General features: G+C 34.1%; 1 protein-coding gene and 1 long non-coding RNA gene across 2 annotated transcripts in view; one reads left to right on the forward strand and one right to left on the reverse strand.

Moving 5' to 3' along the window:
- Positions 1–17,431, forward strand: part of IL1RAPL1 (interleukin 1 receptor accessory protein like 1) — a 702,170-nt gene that overhangs the window by 142,776 nt on the left and 541,963 nt on the right. The window lies entirely within an intron of this gene.
- Positions 8,711–16,208, reverse strand: LOC120323421. Its single transcript, XR_005563825.1, has 3 exons — positions 16,194–16,208; positions 9,628–9,689; positions 8,711–8,732 (listed from the first exon to the last, which is right to left on the reverse strand). It is a non-coding gene; the product is annotated as an uncharacterized LOC120323421 (long non-coding RNA).

Consider the following 17,431-nt stretch of genomic DNA (forward strand, 5'->3'; position numbering starts at 1 on the left):
TTGCATGGACATGAAGAACTGATTGGTCCTTTTGTGAAAGTAGTGCTACTTTTGTGAAATTAGTGCCACTTCTTGTCAGTCGTAATCATGCATAATATTTTTGTGTCCTAATGATTACCGTGGTAGAGAGATAACTCATCCTTCTGTGCTGTCACTCCGATTCTTCAGAGAGAGTAGTTAACCTGAGCAATCTGTCATGAAATTTTGGTTTATTCTTTTTAAAAAAAAAACAACTTTAATCAGTGAATCACTAGAACAGCTTGCAGGGGGCAGGTTTTTCTGATTTATTTTGCAACCTGATTTCTCCTTCAGAGACTGTGTGATGGTGAAAGACTCAGTTAAAACAAGCATGACATTAACATTTAAATCATTCTGAGGAGCTGGTAAATATGTATTAAAAAATCCCCAAACCAACAACCAAAATCTTCTATTCTGCTACCTTTTAATAATTCTTAATTTTTTTTAAGTGAGAAAGTTTTAAAAAATATGTTGAAATTCTGGGAGAAATGTCAAGACTGGAAATTCTCTAAAAATGCATGTCAGAGATTTGTCATCCTTCTTCTACAGTATTAAAAAAACTCTTATAAAGCAAAAGATATAATGATCCTTACTCCTTCCTTTTTATAGACTTCTTTTCTCAAACAAATTTCATTTTTAGTTGTCTGATTGGGTTTTTTGTGTTTTAAGCAACAACAGATAAAGTTTTGGGGGGCAAAACAGTACTTTCTTCATTACGGTGAATATGATTGTTGTGAGAAGGGATCTTTGGTGTTCCTTACATCCTGAGAGAAAAAGGGAGATGTTATATAGCATTTTAGTATTTCAAAACTGATTAACTGGTAATTCTGTATGTATATTTTGCAGACTTACAGATTTGTTAGGCAGAAGCTGAATGGTCAGTTCTACACGTTGTTTATTTCTTACAGGAAATTATTCCAGAATTTAATCAGTTAAACCTTCCTGATGGAAAGTTTTGAGATGACTTACACAGCCTCTGTGGCATCATTTCTAAATGAATAATCAGGCAATGATTTGCTGACATGACACACCTACCTCATAAATCTTTAATGAAGTATCCAGTGTCACCTAATTTTAATAGTATAGCCATGTAGGTTGGAACAAAGTCTTTTTGAAAATAGATATGCCATCCACATTACTCAACCTTTTTTCAGCTACTGTTACTGCACTGAATACCAAATGAAATTATGAAAATTAATGCTTAGAAACGTCATTCTTTCTAATACACACTGACATTTACTAATACAAATATCCATGGTTTAGCAGGAAAAATCATGAATACTAAAGGTTTCAGTATGGCTGGAAGTGGAAGCTAGAAAACCAGATTAGTTGTCAGGCAAACATTTTTGTAGTGTGATTGTTTAACCTTTGGAAGAATGATAGTGGTGGATTGGGTTTCAGACAGCCAAGGTGAACCCACCACAAGGAACTTTTTCTTCTTAAAAATATTTTCAAGTTTGAATAACAATTATTTTAAAACTGTCTTGTAGCTAGTTTTATGTATGCATTGTGATATTAATGGACCTTTTTTGTTTCAGGATTTATGAATTGTTGATAAACACTGTGCAAAAGCACACTGACAGTTTTAGGTTCTTCTCAAAGCTAAAGACAGTACTCCACAGTACTACAGAAATACATTTATGAATTTCTTCCCATAGAATTTTTTTAATAATATGTTTTTTAAAAGATAAAATGAATACAGCTTTGCCTACTCTACCCAAGATGCACAGAAGAGTTTCAATTGATCTGACAAAATAGTTTCTATACTTCTGAATTTTCAGTGGGAATATTTCTAAATGTCAAAGAACATTTTTTCATTCTCTATTCACACTGTTAATCTTTTGAAAAAGTATACTTATATTTAATATACATAATAAATGCTACTTGGATAGACTCAGTATTTTTTCAAAGCTCTGTGATTATCTTGCACACCTTTGGAAATTAAAGTTTTGATTAGAAATATCAGACTTTAAATAAACCTGCCTTTTTCTATTTATTCTACTGGATTTTTTTTTTTCTTTGCTGGATTCATTTAATCTATCTCTCCTCTTTTCATCTTAATCCTTGCATTCCTCTGTATGTCCAAATGCAAAAGACTAAAGACATTGTTAGTCTTGGGCTAAGGTTTCATCCTCTTCCCTGCCACCCCCTTCTCTCTCTCCTTCTCAGATTAGAAGTCTGTCATCTTCTTTTTTCTTTTCAGATCATTTGACTTCAGGAAATCAGGGTCTGAGATTCAGTTAAAAGCCTGATGTTTGAAGTTTTTGGTATTTGCCATTTTTGCTTTCTATAGTGTTGCAAAGAACATTGGCAAAAAGTTTCAGTGCTAAATATAGCATGTATAGTCAATTTGTGTAAAACAGATATTTTGGTGGAAAACTATGAGTAACTGTGGCTCAAATCTAGCCCAGAATTTGGGTAACATCTGTAAGCCTAAAATACAGCCTTTTTTCTCTCCCACTTTTATTTATAATTATTTGTTTGGTGATTGTGCCAGTGTATATGTAATCAAAAAGCATGTACCTTTTCTCTGAGTAAAAAAATTTAAGCATTTTAGGAATAGGAACTTCTCTCTCATATATAAAATATCATTTTTCTATTAAGCCAAAAAAATTTTAAAGTACTAATCCCAAAGGTGTCTGTCATGCCTACAAGCAACTGTTTATGGCCTTTATTTGATGGTTATAAATGGAAGTCTATCCATCCAGTGGTCCTGATTATTTCTTTGTCTTTGGGCAAGGACAAGAAAAAAATAGTTTTCACTCTCATCCTGCCTTTGTGATTAGAAAGATGAATTAATAAAAAAAAAAGTTTCTATACAAACTTTCCCTAGGCTGTAATTGTCATACATTTAAAGTATACCTCTAAGACTTTTATATGAGTGTGAAAACTCTTTCTGTTGAACTTATTTTGTACATTAAATCCTACAGTCATTCTGAATGGTAAAAAGTCCTTTTATTAAAGGACCATTCCATCAGTATATGTTAACTGGGAGTCCTTCTACCTCAGTCATCTTTTAGCACGTGCACTTGATGAACTTTTTCTTTTTTTGGATGAGCATTGTTTATACATGATGTATAGACATGCATTGTTTACTAGGCTTTCACAGCTTTCTTTTAGTCCTCTGACATTTTGAGTTTATTGATCGGATTAACATTTCTAAAGATGCAGTGGCACTTCCTCAGATATCGAGTATAAGCCTATATCTCTGTATGTTCCCAGGTAAAATCTAGAATTCAGAAGGAGAAAAACAATAAGTAGTGTCTTTGGTTGCACAGCACTGTATATAATGTCGGTTTATTTTTCATTGTGAAATGGCAATATGGCTTGTGAAGCACAGCTTGAGCATGCGAGAGAAGTGTGACCCTCTTTGTCTGCTGTGCCAACAGTCTGCTGCATCTCACAGGAAAAAACACCAGATTGGTGGTATCTGTTACTATTTGTAGGATTAACACCCCATGTTAGTTCCAGCTGTTGTTCATGCAGTTGTCTTCCTGGTAGCCAAATGAGTGCTTCCTGTGCCCAGCTAGGGCAACTGTGTGTCAACTCAGCATTTAAAAAGTCCACTTTGAATTATTCAGAGATATTATCTCTCTGTGTGCATCAAAACTCTCTTTCCTATATATTCATAAGAGTAGACTAGTATGAACAACTTATACATTGTGGTTTGTATATAGAACACATGTTGCTTATTGTGATTTAATTCTCCATGTTAAAAGTGTTTCTACTTTTCATTTGCTTATCCAGGCCATTTTCTGGCTTTTCCTGCCTAGAAGCATAGTTTGTACAGTGAGACATAAGGAGGATTCTAGTGAAAACACTATTCATTCTTTCCATAACACTTTTCATTCTTTCCATTTTGCATCAGTCTGGAGCACTGATCTCATCTGGATGGCAAAGAGTCATGGTATCATCAGCACTGCTGAGCCTTTTTGAGTGCCAGAGGCAGTCTGAGTGACTCATAGCTGAGACAGTAGGGCTTTTGAGAGCTGCCTCTGGGACAGAGCCACAGGGAGTCTCACAATCCCCGTGCTATCAAACGCAACAATAAAGCTTCACAATGCTGTGTGTGAAAATACCAAACTCTGGGGGGGTTGCTTTCTCATAGCAATAGCAGCTATGAATGGCGCAAAAGTTCAAACTCACGTAGTTGGATTTATTTTCTTCATCACTGAAATCATAATGACAGATTGCAAATCTCTGATTTAATTCCCAAACCTGCTGTTTCAGTGGTTTCTTCTAGATCTCCCTGTCTTTATCACAGTTGCCTCCAGCAATAGAGGCACACCTGCCAACATGAGTCAGAAAAAGTTAGTGGTCCTATGCTAATAAGAAGCACTCTATTAATCACCATCTTGCTGACAAGCTTATGTGATGTATGTGTGTGGGCTGGTAGCAGATTAGTACCTTGTGTAAGTATATACATAACACACAAGCCTGGGATTTCATTAATATCTGTAAAATTCCTGTTACAGTAAGGAGTCTCTTCAATACAGCTTATTATACTAGACACAGATGTCCTAAATGAAAAACAGGCTAATGGACAAAAAGTGCTCTGTTCATCCTTGTATTCTTTCAGTGTTGTGAGAGTCCATGTTTTTTACAAACTCTTTTTTGTTCACATCTGAAAGCCTTTTTGAAGAACTATTGTTGGTCCTCTAAACAGATAATTCAAAATTTCATGTGATGTTTAGGCTTGTTTGTTAATTGAAATGTTTAATTCTATATATTCTGCAAAGTCTTTGGGTTAGGGAATACCTTTTCTTTATCCTGCTCCACAACATTATAATTCACTTGAATAAGGCAAAAAATAAATGTGGAAATTCAGAAGTATCTCTTCCACATTCAGTTTTCCTGAGTTATCTGATAGGTCCTTAGGTCCTGCAGTTCTGTTTTTTATTCGACCTTTCCTTTCTTCCTTACCAATAGGCCTTTTGGTTTTATCTCTTCTCTGATGGTAGTAATTTTTTATTTCTCTGGCTATCATCCTTTCCTGAAATTAAATTCTTACTCATTTTGTAGATGGGAAAATACCAAAAAGAAAAATTCCAGAGACATAGGACTAGGCTGAATAGCTGCTGAATTAATTGAGAACTCCTGCCCTGGTATATCACCAACAAACAGGCCAAACAAATTGCCTTTATCTGGAAAACAAAAGATGAAATTTTCAAAACTGGGATACCACAATGCAGCATTCTGCTGGATGACAAAGTACCCCAACAGGAAGAGAAAGGTCATCATTGTTCATGTAAGCTGCTCTCTGACTCAAGATAGGTGGTCTTGAGTATTATTTTAATTCTTTACTTATGATTCAGTTTACTTCAGTTTAATTCACTGATTTATAATGTCTTGTTATTAACTAACTTTGTAGGCAAGTTCTGCTTTTCCTGACACTTCTTATAGGAATTATTCATTTTGAACAAATATTTGGCAATGGCTGGAAGCTGAGAGCTAGAGAAAGAAAAGCATGATGTAAAAGAAAAGAAAGACATAGTCCATTAACAAAGACAAATGATTATAAGATTTGCCCGCAGTGGCAAGGTTTCACATGTAAATCCACCTTTGCCTTACTTTATCCACGCCTGAAACTCGGCCTCTCACATCCTGCTCTGAGTTTTTCTTTCCCCTGCAGCCTCTGTTTTTTGCTGACCTGAGTGTTTATGTTATTAGTATTTAGTAGGTTACACACATACTGATGTATGAAAGACTTGTAACTTAAGCCCAGTTTTATGCCAACACCACTCTATTGCTGGAGGCTGGTGTGAGTCCAGGCAGCCTTGGAGCACACACCAGGTACAGCTGGGACCTGGCTGTACAGAGCCATGCAGCTGCTCCTGTGGCTGTGCTCTGAGCAGGACAATCCTTCAGAAGATAAAGTCCCTTCATTTTTCCTGGCTACTTGTTCTATTGTAATTGCTTTTCTTTTTTACCTTGTAGGCTTTCTTTCAAAAAGACATATCCCACAGTTTCTTCCTAGATCCTGTGGAAGCAATACAGTAAAGGAAAATACCTCAAAGAAAGTAGAATTTTGTCCAATCTCACATGCCCAAGGCTGTTAAGTAAGTCTGTTATATAACTAGAAGTACAAAGTCCTCTAATTCTTTTAGGGATGCCTTTGAAAACTACCTCTGGCATTTACTTTCTGCCATATAACAGCAACTGTCCTAGAGCAGAGGAAATCCTTCAACAATCTGCATGGAACTGAAGGTCTCTCTCTGTGTAGAAAGTACTAACTAGCAAATCAAAGATTTTGCTTATGTTGCTTTAACTGAAATTCTGTGTCACAGCATAGTTACTAAGAAAAAGAAAATAAAATTATTTTCATTCTGGTTGTAAATATTAAATAAATTCAGTTGATTTTTTTAAATGATCCCTGAAAAAAAAAGAGACAGACAGAACAACTTATGATTCAGGGCTCTGCTTTATATTCAGTCAAGTAAAAAATACATTTAATTAAATGATTACTTGCCCATGCCCTTCTCTCTTACACACTCTCCAAATACAGGTGAATATAAGTCAAGAAAATTTATTTTTTTTTTAATATACAATTAAATTGCTGTAAATTTCTGTTTAAAAAGAAAATCTCTCAGTTTGCATGCAAAATTGTCTCCAGTTTCTGTTAGTCTATCAAGTGAACAGAATTTCTTCTTCCTCCAGTCAACTTAAAGCAACTTACATAAAATGGTTTCCAAAAGAATAAAAAGGGCTGTAGGCTGGTGATCTGCAATGAAAGAGATTGTCTTGTTCACATGTGGACACTGTCAGAGACATCCATTCCTGATCATCAGTCATTGCGATCTGGTTGACTTCTAGGGGTGTGATGTGGGGTTGTGTTGACAATATCTAACCAGGCTCCTTTAATTCTAACCACTGGGAAAACATGTATACCTATACAATTCTCATGTATGTATGTATATATATATATATATGTAACTGTTATTGCTGTTAATCTCATTATAATTCTGCATTGTTCCATGTAATAATGTTATCAGAGCTTGAATGTGTAGACAGTTCTGATTGATTCGCTCTTTCAAGATCCAAAGCAAAGTTGTGCTTGTATGCATTCATATTTTTATCCTCCAGTTCCTGGTTCTTTTCAGACATTTTCTTGACTTGAATGCTGCTTAATGTTATCAAGGACCATGCTACCAGTCTTTTCCTTTTTGTTCATGTCATTTATGGTCATCAAATTTTCAAATATGCAACTCTTCAATTTAGTTTTTGTTCATAGATCTTGAAAAGAATAATGAAGCAATTAAGGGAACATATGGAGACACATTATTTTTTCTATACTATGCTATAATTCTAACACATTTTCTTCCAGTCGAATAGTCTTTTAGCATAAAAGAAATCCCAAAAATGTTTCACATCAAATAGAAAAGAATGCATCTACAGTTCTGGATTTCTATAACACTAATCTCACTGAAATATCACAGTGCTTAAAAGAAGTTATTTTCTTTCTATATGTGAAAGAAAGATGAGCTTTATTTTAAAGGACTGAGTCATTACTGGTGCTGGAGTCATCTACTGACACAGGTAAAATACTTAAATAAGTATTTGTGTATCTTTTAGAGGATGCTCATGAGAGAGGTAAATAACATGACTCCTCTTTTGCTATTTCAACACAGAAAAGAATAAAAAGATGACGAAATGCATTTCAGACTCAGGTTTCTGCTAGTGGACTTGCAGATATTTAGGTGCTGCTATGAGAGTATAAGGAAGGTTTGCATTATGTTGCTGGTGTGCAATAATTCAATTAATTAAATCAAAGTGCTGAAATTTTTTTAAAAAAACTACTGTCTGCCTATCTTTGTGTTAATCTAATACATAAGTCTTTGTGTGTGGCAAATATTTATATTACATCATTAAGATTACTTATGATACTTGAAGGAATCTTATTCTGTTGGAATAGACTTTGGAACGGAATCAGGGTTCAGTGTAAAAGGCAGGTTTTGAAAATATCTGATTTTTGGTAAAGAGCCATTACATAGAAATTTATTTGACTCATCTGTACATGAAACTGATGGGACTTAAATTTCTTAACCTACAGACAGTTCTTTAGGTGTCCAGGTGTACTGGAACACGTGGTTTCCTTGTTTCTCTTGAGAATTTCTGAGTATCAGAGGAAGTATCTGGAATAAACCACTTTTGTCATATACAATTTAAAACTTCAGATAACTCAGGGATTTTTCTTTTGTAAGTCTATGGGTGGCTATTTAACCTCCTGACTGGAAAACATGAGTAACACTGCAGATCTCTATTATCCACACCATTTAGAAGGTATAGAAAGTAACTAATCTTGCAGATTTGTTTCCATAACAAAATAGACATGAAATAGAAGCCACTGTAAATTTAGGACGCTGGTACAACTTTTAGAAACAAATTTGCTGGCATGGCTAGCACCTCTTAGATGACTGATAGGTGTTTCTTTTTCAATTTCCTTCTTATGGAAGTTATGTAATAAATTTTGCTTCATAACTCAGAATGACTGAAAGGCTAATTTTAGCTCTGAAGGGTTTTTACATCTAAATTGATCAATAAATTAGATGGATTAATTAAGTTCTGCTGTCAGGGCCAAGGATTGTCAGTGTATGTAACCTTGCTGATGTATCATTTATTAATCTCTCAAGGAACAATAACTTTTTTTAAACTCTCTTTATGTCCTTTCCATTTTAAGGCCGTCAAAAGGTCTGCCTTTAGAATGAAATTTCATCCTGTTAGGGAAATGATGAAGTAATATCAGTAATACAGACCAGCACTCACCTGCAAAAGATGAAAAAAGTTCAGGAAGAATGTAATTTATTTCTGACAGCTGCATAAATTAGAAAGAAGTGTCCTGACAAATGAACATGATTGCATTTTGTCCATCATGTCAAGAATGGTGCTATAGGTTCTAGCAATTCTGTCCCTCAGTAATAATTTTTCATCCAGATGAAAATACACAAGAGAAATTAATGAGGAATAGAAACCTCTTTCATTATGACTGACCACAAAAGATGGTGTCCGCATTGTAAAGGATTTAAGGGTTGATAAGTTTAAGGAAGATATGAAATGCATAATATGTATATTTTCATGAAAAGAAATTTTATTTTCTTTAACATTTTTCAGAGCACAGCATAGTCTGAATCTTACTATAGTTTCCAGTTTAAAACTGGTGTATATATATTGGTATATTAACTCCATTTTCTCATGTGTTTATACAATCAATGCTCATCTGATATATTCTCTTACTGGGCTTTTACCAATTATTAATAAAATAAATTAATTTAAAAATAAAAATAAGAAAAAGAGGAAGAAAAGGGGATAGATTTTTTTCCACCATATTTTGTGTTTCATTTTTTCTTTGTTACAACAATACAATGCAAATATCTATTTACATCTCATAGAAACTTTTTTTACTTGCATGTGGTTATGAACAGTTTCTTTTGCTTTATATCAGTGTTTCTTTTAATCTATATCAACTACTTCAACTTTCTTGGAGAAGGTTTGTGTTTGGTTTAGAATTTCACACTCAGGTAACATCTTGTCAGGGTTCAAGCTGATGATGCCACTACAAGATGTTCCATTTCTCCTTACTTAAAATGAAAACAAGAAAAGAGAGAGAAGTACCACGTGTCAGAGTCTGTACTTGACACTGCATTGCTTCTAATACAGTGCTCCTGTCTTGTAGGCTGTGGAAACAAAAAGTAAAACAAAATCGAAATCTTAGTCACTTCAAAAGTACCAGATGCTCATTGAATCATATATTTTCAGAGGGATGCAGACACCTGAGACTTCACATGAAAATGACAAAAATGTCAGAGTCTATTAGGAAACAATTTCCTGCAGGCATCTTATGTGTAGGAATCTGACTTTCATACCTTCAAAAACCCAGCAATGGCTGAACTGCATCATTAAGTGGCTAAATGTGTTTGACGGTCTTGCCCTTGTTCCTCCAGAATCTATCTCATGAAAGAAATAGTTGCAGTGAAATGACTCAAGAAGAAATTAAATGTTTATATGTACAAAAATTATATAAGGTGCACACATTCATTGTAGAGGTGTATGATTCCTCTGTTAGTTTAAGGACAAAGATATTATGGCACATAAGCTGAAGTTTCCAAAACAGCTTAAGCACTCATAAACTCTACTATTAGATGACCTTCATTAGTACATTTCAGGAGTACATAACGAACTTTAGAAAATATTACACTGTGACAAATCTAGTTTTCATATTATAAGTTAATGAGTTTCTCTTTTAACTTCCTAAATTAACATGAACACTGCACAAAAGATTACAATGGCATGATAAAAGCATAAATTTAGTCTTAATTATTTAAAATGTATTTCTCAGAAGTGAGAATGGCTGTAATGCCTCTAGATGCAAATGTGTAAGGCCAGGCACTATTTATGTCTTCCTTTTAAAGAAAGGAGGATGTCTCTGTAACATAGCCCTGTTGATGTTAATAGATTTTTTGAAGTGCATAAGGATCTGGCCAAACTGTCTCTGATTCAAATTATATTGGGAAAGAAACAGGTAAAATTCAAGAAAATAGAAGTGCATTTCTTTTTATCCTTTTTTTATTATTATTTGTCACATTATTAATATGCTTTCATTTTTAATTTATTTTCCCTTCTATGAACTAGCTAAAAAATGCACTGTACACCCAACATAAATATTTCTGCATCACAAGTGTAGGGGTTTTTTTTGTTTGAAAGTGTTCTTGCTTTCACAGTAGAGAGCTCTTGATAAAGTTGCAAAATTAACTAAGCTTCAATTGCTTTGCCAATTAAGTTTCAAGAAATTGCATGTGATTCTACTTTATAAAACATTTTGATATAATACAGTTACAACAGTATTAAGTTTATTCTCCAGTTTCAGCTGTCACAATGACCAACTTCTTTAAATGGAGGACCTCTTCATGCTTGATGTGTTGTAGTACTTCTGTACACTTCATGGCTTCACGCTATTCACTAGAAAATAATTAGGCATTTGAGTTTCATTATAAAAGAAACACCACAGCCCACAGGTCCTGAACTCTGAAAATGTGAAAAGAACTTCCCTCACTGATTCAGGGACAAAATTTCCCTCTCTGCCAGCCCTCAACCTGACCATTCTGGTTTGGGATGAGCACTAAACTATAGCAGGCTTACTTAGTCTTTGTTGTTGAATTGTATTAACTGAAAATTTTTAGTGGTAATTGAAGAAACATGAAAAAAATCATTGTTACAAAATCAAATATTTATTTCATATTAAGCACTGAAATGTTTGTATTGTTATGCAGCTTGTGAAAATTTCTTTTCTGAAAAGGGAAATATTACACCCATAGTTACTTTCAGTTACTAAAGATAGGTGCATTCTCTCGCTTTTTACAAAAGATTTCATTGTGGATCATTGATGCTTAAAGTGTATTTTCCTGTAAATTACAGTTTCCCCTTAATTATTGAAAATTTAGGTAAGAATGTTTGAATTGCCATCTGTAATGTCTTTTTCATAACATTCTTTTGTGCCTGTTTGACACTAGAAAAAGAAAAGTGTTTTCTCTGTGTGTTTTGTTGTTGTTGTTGTTTTTTTTAATCCATTTGCTTTAGTTTATATAAGAAATTTTAGCTGTTTGACATCAGTAGCTAAAGTCTTGGGTCAAAACATTGCTTATGAAGTATGAAATTACTTCTTTTTTAGTGCTGATAGGTTTTGAGAAACGTGAGATTTTGAACTGCAGTTGTCATTATGTTTGATTTTTTTCAATTTTCCATAAATTTAGTAAATTCTATTTTTTCATAATATCCGAAATATTGCACAAAACTGAATCCTTGTAGATTCAGAGTGTTTCTGAAAGCACTAAAACTCTTTGGATGGCTGAACTGAAATTGTAAACAAGGAAAACCAGTGAGATGCATTCGTTAGAAGGGAAAAAATCACCCTTATCTGCTTGATTATACATTATTGTAAAAAGAGTGTGTTTTAAGGTGATTATTCAAAATTCATCCATGATTACTAAACAATAATTGATTATAATATGGAGGCCTGCTTACAATGTATATGCATAGTTTTATTAAGCGTGCATATTTTACTGAATTTATGACATAGTGAGATTTTTTTATACATTGCCTCTTTTATTATGAAACTCTTCTTCTTACAGAGTTTAACTTGACAGATCTCATTAATCATATTTATCATACAAATATGAAGTGTAACCTTTTGTGTAGAAACTCTTTTTGTATAGTTTCCTCGTGGGTGAATTCCCAGTAATTACATTTAATGGTTAATGTCACATCTGAGCATAGATGTAATTAGCCAAAGTAGAGATGTTGGTTTCTCCTTCATTTGATCATCTAAGCTATTTCAAGTTTCATTTTTTTAAGTAAGTGAATAAGTGAATTGCAAATTGGAATTTCAAGAATTAGTGTTTGCATCTGGCATACACAGACTCGTTGACTCCACAACCCTAAAGAGCTGTACAGATCTGTAATGTCATGGCCTTATAAATAGCAAAAAAATAGACAGTAAATACAGGAAAAGACTTTGTTTGAGTTGTTTCATTCAGGTGAAGTTGATATATACATTCAGATTAAGAGACAGTTTAAAGTTAGAAATTCAGAAGATAACTAGAGGGCCAATGCATTGCTCCTCAGAAGAGTACAGAATCAGATCCTACCCAAATAAATATAAATTTGTAGGGCACATCAACAAGTTTCCTGGAATAATCAATGACTATGACAATGTAGAATGTCTTAAGTGTTATATATATTGCATTATATTTTCTGTATTTATTATTGTGATGTATTTTTTCATCTTAGAGTGGAAGAGTTGTTTGAAATACTCCTTTCCAAATAACAGATTATAGAACTGATGTATTGTGGTGTTCCCTACCATATGGAAATGCTTAAAGCAGTATATCATAACAGAATGCTTTATCTCCAGTGCTTTCAGTACTGCTTGCTCTGTAATTTCTTGAAGCATTCATTAATTAAGGAAGTACAATGCAAGTAATTGAATTTCAGACTAAGACCAAAATAAATAAATGTGCCTTTAAAGGGAGAAATGTTGCTATTATTAGAATACTTCTGACTTAGTTTATTTCAATTATTTGCATAGCTGTAATTAAGCTATAGTGCACTTCATTTCTGCATTAAAATTAAGTAGAATAAAATTATCACTTTTTAATAACATCAAATTAAATTTCATTAATGAAAATTTAATTACTAGGTTTCATATTAGATATAATTAGCTAATGATCTATAAATCTGTATAAAACACAACTTAACAATATAACACCTGACATAATAAAATAACTAATCTCAGCCCAAGAAGTAATTAAGAAGATGTCATATGTGCCATATTTCACTATCCATGAGTGAAGACGATTGAAGCTCTGGTAAAATATACAAGATGAAATTTGACTTGGCCTGCCCAAGGCATGTGCTGAGGGTTACTCCATTAAATGGTGGCTTTTATTTTCTTGGTTTGTTCTTTATACTAAGACTTTCACCAGAAAAAAAAAATTATGAAAATAAAAATCTCCTAAGAGAGAATATTGAGATTTCTCTGATGAATTTTCTCACATTCTTTGGATAGAACTTCTACTCAAAAGCAGTAAGAAAAACATGTTCTATTTAGTTAATTGCAATAGTTTAGGTTTTCAACTTTGATGTCATTATGAGCTAAACTGCTCTGCAAGTCCGCTAGAGTCCTGTCATACTTACTCTTGATTTTTCCAGTTATTGAAGAAAACAAAGCCATGAAAAGGCTGAGCAATAAAATACCCTCACGCCTCTGGAAAATAATAATGATATTGTTGAAATGTACTTTTTCACTTGCCTCCTCATGTTCTTGTCTTAGTTTATTGAATTTGGTGATCTCTATAACTCAGAGAAGAAGTGAGCAATATAAAATAATTATTTATTATTTTTCAATATGTGAATTGATCACTTAAGTATACATTGGAGTTCAGAGCATTGGAGTACATATCTTTCTGAAATGTCTTACAAGCTATTTGATTATTAAAAAATATTTATAATACCCCTGTTGTTTATTTCCTGAAGATGACTTTGAATTTCACTGAGAATATAGATTTTTTTCCTAACTTAAATATATATATACATATATGTACATAAGTAGAAGCAATATTCTCCACCATATATGTGTCTTAAAAATAGATTCCTGTTCAGGGACTTTCAAATACTTGAAAAGCTGGTAGTCCCATCTATATTAACTTTGAAAGTTGTCAAATATGCTATGTTTAACGCATGGACAGTTTCCTGTATATGCAGAAATTATGTCAGCTTTCAGTACTTTAGGTTGCCTTAAATTTTAGAATTCTAATTGCCTGTAATGTGTTTGCTAAAAAACAGGGGGGGGGGGTTGTTGTTTTTTTTTTTTTTTTAGTGGAGAAAGGTTATAGAGTTGCTGATATTGTTAATAAAGTAAAAAGACAAGTTTTCACTTTGCATAAACTTGTCCATAGTGTTTATATTCACTTCAGTACAGTTATTTCTGATTAAGGAGTTCATGCATGTATTCATGTAACAATAATGATACAGTATAAATTTGTTGAGGAAAATATATTCAAGTTTGTAAGTGATTATTAAACTAAGATCTAGGTACTTCAAAGTGGAACGAGACCCTATTTAGAGCCAAAAGGAGTGCAGGCTATTGTGATTTGCCGTGTGGTTTGGTATTGCTTTCAGATTTTAACATGTCCTTGTGGGCCAAGTATCCAACCAAATATCTTGCCAAATTTTTGAGAACTAAATAAGCATACTTTGAATGCAAAGTTAGGAATTCAATGTTATTCTAATAAAAGAATTACTATTAGTGCAAATTGCTCTAAGCAGTGTTAATTTGACTAGGGCATGAGAATTCCCTCCACTTTAGGAACAAAGGAGATGTTGCCATCTGCAATTCATGATTTTTCTGAAGTTTGGATCTTGTTTGCCTATTCTTGAAAATGCCTAGATCCCTCTGGCTGTGTGGGCAAACAGAGCCTCAGCTCTTCAAGTTGTTGTATTGACAGACTTTATATCAATCCAGATGAATTGGTTGAGGTTTCTTCCTCCTTTGTTTTCTCCTGTGCTTTATTGATAAGTGATCACCAACTCCTGATTTCTTCTTGATACATAATCTGATTTTCTGTGTTCTTCTGCTGGTGGTTGACATAAATGGGAAAACAAATTTGAATTGTTGGACACAGGTAATGTGCTTGCTGTATGCAGGACTGCTTTAGTTCCTTGTCCCCATGCCACAGGAGCAACAAATTACAATGAAACCAATAAATTCTGCATTTTCCTAATGATATTTTTAAATTCTAAATAGTGGTATAATGAAAACTTTCTCATATTCACCCTTCCTCTTTTCCTCTGGGTCCCAAATTCAATGGGAACAGCCTTCTGCATGGAGAAACAGAATTGGAAAAGAGCAGAGTTTCAGCAGGTGCTCTGCATCCTCAGTCCTTCACCAGTAGAAGTGAGATGTGGCTTCAGGGTGTTGAAGATTTGCCTCAGGTCATGTTTATACTTTTGATAACACAGCCTGATTGCTTGGTCTTTCTTTAACAGTTGTCCATAAAACCATCTTTACCAAGTATCTCAGGGTTATTTATTAACCAACAGTCAACCATTTATTTGTTCTTGTAGCTATAAGGCCTCTGATATGATCTTGTGTTTGTAGATTCAAAGCCTTCACCTGTGTATTGTGCTCATACCTTTAGGGTATGTATCACTACTAAAACAGTGATCCATTAGAAGACACATAGAAACATAAAGGTACAGTAAGTTCAGTAAAAGTGCACAGTCCTACACCTGGAGAGGAATAATCCTGGGCAACAAGATATGCTGGGGGACACCCACGTGGAGAACATCTTGTCAGAAAAGGACCTGGGAGTCCTGGTGAATACCAGGTTGAACATGAGTCAGCAACATGTCTTGTGGCAAAGGCCAGTGGTATCCTGGGCTGCATGAGGGAAAGGGAAGTGATCCTTTCCCTCTATCAGCCCTGGTAAGGCCACATCTGGAGTGCTGTGTCCAGTTCTGGCCTTCCCTCTACAACAGAGACAGGGACATACTGGAGACAGTCAAAAGGCCATTAAGCTGATTAGGGGACTGGAACATTTTTCCTGTGAGGAAAGGCTGAGGAAGTTGGGATTGTTAATCCTGGAGAAGGGAAAGTTCAGGGGGATCTTAATGTATATAAATACCTGAAAAGAGAGTGTAAAAAGGATGGATCCAGGTTCTTTCCAATGGTACCCAGTGACAGGAAGAAAGGCAACAGGCACAAACTGTAACACAGGAGGTGCTGTCTGAACACCAGGGTGACCAAGCCCTGGCACAGGTTGCCCAGGGAAGGTGTGGAGTTTGCTTCCTTGGAGATATTTAAAAGCTATCTGAATATGATCCTGGGCAATCAGTTCTATGTGTCCCTGCTTGAAGCTCTGCTTGACCATATGACTTCCAGAGATCTCTTCTGACCTCAGTCATTCTTTGATTCCCTAATTGCTTTGGTACTCTCCTGTTATTAGTATCTGGTAGTTACAGCAGTACACTGATTCACTGTCAGAATTACAACATGGCATAAGCACATTCTGTCAGCTATCTCTGAATAGATGCTGTGAAGTAACACATTAAAACAGAGAATCTTGTTCACTTCTAATGAGACGCACCTGTCCTTGAAGCTATCCCATCAAACCATAGCTGTGTAGTAAGCATATTGGCATTTGGGGCAGAGTTTGCACTATTTCACTTTTCACCTCATCTCTACCTTTTTTTATACATTGATTTATTTTTTTTGGAGGCTAAAATCAAAGTTGAATCTTTCCAGATATTTTACTATGTTTTAAAGTCATATACTACATTACATACTTAATAAAGATTTAGAGAAGTGAAATTCATTCATTGATCGGAACATGTTAGACAGTTTTAAAAATGTGTATTATTATATCATATCACTCATGTCAATCCTTAGAAAGACTTAGTAATCAAAATCATCAACATCAGTCTTAAAACGAGAGCTCAACGATATGCTGTTAAAATAAATGTCAGCTAAAAATCACTGTCACAGTTTAAATAATTCAATTTTCTTTTCAATTAGAAATTTTTAAAATTGCATTTTTAAGATTGCAAAGTACTGACTGGTACTGCATGAAGTTACATTTAGGCTGCAAAAGTATAATCAAATTATGTTTTTACTTTTTCCCTCAGAATAAAGCTTGGTGTTTCTCCATTGTTGCATTGAAAGCAAAGCATTTTTAAATTCATAGAATACTTTCCCACATCATAAATATCTTTTCTGTAACTCCCACATCATAGAAAGTGCAGCTATCTGTACTGCTAAATGTACTGCTAAAATTTCACCACTTCATAATAATTGAATTGGATGTCAAAGTTTTCTTTGGCTTTCCGTTCATTTTGTGCTGCATTCCTACCCCAAGAAATTAAA

This window comes from Pipra filicauda, unplaced genomic scaffold, assembly GCF_003945595.2.
Source record: "Pipra filicauda isolate LSUMZ 115617 unplaced genomic scaffold, ASM394559v2 scaffold257_size1096998_pilon, whole genome shotgun sequence".
Taxonomy (NCBI): Eukaryota; Metazoa; Chordata; class Aves; order Passeriformes; family Pipridae; genus Pipra; species Pipra filicauda.